We start from the raw sequence: 4,312 nt of genomic DNA, 5'->3' as shown, positions 1-4,312 counted from the left end.
TAGTCTAGATGTCAAAGGTCAAATGTTAAGACTTACTCTTCTAGCGTAGTATTTTTCATCTCATGAGCTGAGAGGTAATGCTCCCTTAGAGCAGATCAGTAAAGCTGTGGTTTTGTCTTCTGTGCATTCTTTTATTAGCCACTCTAGAGACTTATGCTTGTACAAATAGAGCCTTTTGCTAAGCCATTTTGGTGTCTGTACTTGAGAAGTAATCACTTCTTGTTACTTTTGTGGGACTGCAATTTAGATCCCTGCAAGTTTGACTTTGTCCACTTCAAGCTTTGGTTGCTTGTAAATGATATCTCCAAAAATCATTCTTGGACTATCCTGTACTTTAGCCGCTATCTCAGAAATGTTGTATAATTTGATGTGTTTCCCCCTTCACTTTTAGCTAGGATTTTTGCTCTTTAATCTTATTCAACTTGGAGTGTTTCCAGTACTGAGCACTGACACTGATTCCCCTTGTAATCTTCTGCAAGTTTCTTAACCTCAGCTTAATTTATAATTATAACACTTTGGTTTTGCAGGGGCGTTGAGGATTAAAGTTTGTTAAACATATCAAGGAGAAATTCTTTAACTGCTAATTCTTGTTGTTCCATCCAGATCTTGTTCTCTCTTCTTGTTGCTTTTCCATTGGTACAATACTGTTGATGATTGAAATGCTGAGAGGAAGTTGCAGCTCAGCATTCGTTCCAAATGCTACAGTTCCTATGACTGCTTGGACCTGTTCAATCACAATGTAAGTAGAACTGTATTTAGTTACAGGCTGACCTTGCCTGTCAGAAATGTTATTTACAGGTTAAATCACTGTTGAATGGTAGCAGCAGCAGCACAACTAATGTTAGGGCAAAGAGGTTACCGTGAGAAGAAACTATGGCCTCAGCTCTCAGTGAAGGGTCAGGACAGTCACTTCACACGTTTGCTCTCAAGGGTATTTTTAAAGTAAATTAATTCCTTGAGCAGACGTGGTCTTGTCATCTCACTCTGATGTAGACATCCCAAGGAAGGTGTCCAGACTCTTACAAAATATTTGTAACTAGAGATGGAGAAATATCTATAACTAGAAGCTGCAGAGTTCAGACCTTATCTTTCCCCAGCTGTAGGGTGGGATATAGGAGCTTTAGGCCCTTCAGTAATACAAAACGTCATATAAACTTTTAAAAGAACTGATAGAAGGTATTGGAACCTTAAGGCCAAGCCAAGTCCTGGAGCCTTTGACATACATACTGGGGAGGTGCTGATGGATTTGTCTTGCTTGACTAGTTAAGTGTCTCTCTAATTCACATACCTCCTGAGTGTGTTTCTCTGTCCCATCTAGTGGCACCGAGACCACTTAAAGAGAGAGAGAGATTAATGAGTCTGCTCTACAGCCTTAACTAAGGCCTAGTCTTCACTTACCGGCTGGTCCGGCGGCACGCCATCGATGTTCTGGGATCGATTTATCGCGTCTGGTTAAGACGCGATAAATCGATCCCGGAAGTGCTCACAGTCGGCGCTGGTACTCCAGCTCGCCGAGAGGAGTACGCGGCGTCGACGGGGGGAGACTTCCGGCCGCGTCTGGACCGCGGTAAGTCCGGAGTAAGGTACTTCGAATTCAGCTACGTTATTAACGTAGCTGAATTTGCGTACCTTAGTCCGAAGTCCGGACTAAGTGTGGACCAGCCCTAAGACCTATATGGCTTTTAGGTCATGCAGAGGCTCATGCACTAAGCTCCAGAGATCACAAGTTTGATCCTGCCCACCGCCGACTGGGGTGTGTCCGTGTTGCATCTCCTCTTGTGACACTTGCACATTTGTTAGCTTTGCCATGGTTGCCCAGAGACCTTTCCCCACCAAAAAGGTAATTTGGCCTAAGAGAAGACACACTGGGCTGGAAAAAGACAGGAGACTATGGGTTCTAGGTTCACTTCTGTTAAGTGCTATTAATATTTCTGTGCAGTTCACTACCCTTTTTACAGGTCAGTGTCTCATATCCCAACCCCAGGAGGCAGGCAACCATCAGTTTTCATGTTTTAAATAAGGTTACAGAAGAACTGCATACGGTCATTTGAGGCAAAACTGGGAATAGAACCAGGAACAGACCTCAGGAGTAGATACATAAATATTTAAGACAATAGTGGAATATTGGGTAACCCATGGGCAAAGTGCTATGTCCCCGCTAGGGACTATACCACACAGGACAGCCTACCTTTGCTACCAATTGCTCTTCCAGTTGAAGTGGAAGCCACCTATGTTTTGTCTCTGAAAGTCCTGGGTTAAAATACTGCTGAACAACTATGTGGGGAAATAGTGTGTGAGCATGTAACTAAAGAGTACCATGGAACATATGCACAAGGGGGAGATGCAGGTTTGCACTGGTAATTTTGATTCGGAAAGTCTTAATTTTGGAGTACTTGTCTTGCAATCTTAATGTTCTTTTATGTGGTTTTTGTATATGTTTGTGCCCCTCAATGAAAATGTGGTCATGGAATAGTTCTAATGGGAAATGGTATTACACCTCTACCCCAATATAACGCTGTCCTCGGGAGCCAAAAAATCTTACCGTGTTATAAGTGAAACCGCGTTATATCGAACTTGCTTTGATCCGCCGGAGTGCACAGCCCCGCCCCCCCCGGAGCACTGCTTTACCGCGTTACATCCGAATTCGTGTTCTATCGGGGTAGAGGTGTATATTGCAGAAACAATCTATTGAGAAGAGAATTTGGCTGTTGTGTTAATATTGTATTAGAACTGCATTTAATACATTTATATTTCAAGAAAACAAGCCTAATTTTTGAAGGTGTATTATTAGCACTTTACTGAGGGACTGGATGCCTCAGGGCTCTACTAACGAGCTACAGAGCCTTTCATCTATAGGTCACCTGTTTGACCCCAGGCCAGCTCAGCAGAGTTTATAATTTTCCATCTAAGGGATGATGATTAGCATCCCCTATTTGGGATAAGTTTGGGCCTCGGTTACGGATCCCACATCACAAACTCACCACCATGCTTGCATGAATTGAGAGACTTGATAGAGAGACAAGGTGGATGAGGAGGAGACAAGCTTTCAAGCTACACAGAGCTCTGAAAGACTTGATAGAATGTAATAACTGCATGGACCATGGATTCTGAACTACCCCCTTTTACTCCTAGAGGAAGCTCCTCCCCCAGATCAGCATTGCTGTAATGGCAATGCGGGAAGCTTGTCCACTAAATGCAGAGGACTTCATGTACACTTGTCAAACCAAACCAATGCTTTTCACCAGCACTAAATCCACTTACTTTCATAAACTGCAGTGTATGGTCTATCTGCAAATTAGCTCATTGGGTAATTTGCATATAATTCAGTGTTGCCAGCTCTTGTGATCTCATGGTAACTGGTGTATTTCTTAAACCTCAGCTCATGGAGGTATTGATTGAATGTCAGTTTTCTTCTTTTTCTTTTCTTCTTTAAAAAGTTACGTTTCTAGCCCTCAAAGTTGTAGAAAAAAAGCTTAAAAAGATGTGTAACCTGAGACTCAAACTGGAAGGCAAGTAAAAAGCTCCCAAAAATTAATTGTCTTTAAATGGTCAGGATTTTTAAGCGAATCATGATTTTGGGGGTGACTCATAATTTTGAAGGCTTGGGTTTTTTGGCACTGATGTGTGGAGGTTTCAGTAGATGTTTTTCTGGTGCCTGTAGCAGCGTGTGGGGGATTGGTGCTGTGTGTTTTGGAGTGGGCACCAGCAGATATTTCTGGAGCCTTTTGCTTGTGGTGGTGTTCGCGCATGCCTGGGTGTTATGGTGAGCTGGCACTTCGGGGTGTTTAGCCCTGTCTCTGAGGAGATTGTTGGGGTGTGTTGGTGGGTTGTCAAGGAGTCTTTAGTGCTAGGGTGGAGGGTTGGGGGTGTCTGGCTGTCTAATATGGGGGGTGTCCTTCCTGTGTGTGGGAGGGGTGTATGTGTTAGTGGGTTGTCCGGGAGCTTTTTGTATTGCATTGAGGGTGTTGGTAGATTGTCTTGGAGCCTTTACTGGAGAGTTCGGGGGTATCTGGCTCTGTGTGTGTATGGGGCTGTGGGGAGTCTGGCCTGGTGGGATGTGGGTGTGCAGCCCTGAGTGAGGGTGTGTGTGTGTGTGTGTGGGGGGGGGGGTGAGCAGTGGGAACACACACATGCACTATTAGATCATTAAAAAATAATGTGAATACTTAGCGTTCGTGTTAAGACATAGGACAAATGTTAGTGACTAAATTAAATAATAAAATCCATTGCCCCTACACTGGAGAGTATACATATACAATGTGTATATAATACTACTTAAAAAAAAAGGTTTTGCTATAAAGTCACTGGGGCA

This window comes from Trachemys scripta, chromosome 6, assembly GCF_013100865.1.
Source record: "Trachemys scripta elegans isolate TJP31775 chromosome 6, CAS_Tse_1.0, whole genome shotgun sequence".
Taxonomy (NCBI): Eukaryota; Metazoa; Chordata; order Testudines; family Emydidae; genus Trachemys; species Trachemys scripta.
Note: the sequence above shows the minus strand (reverse complement) of the source record.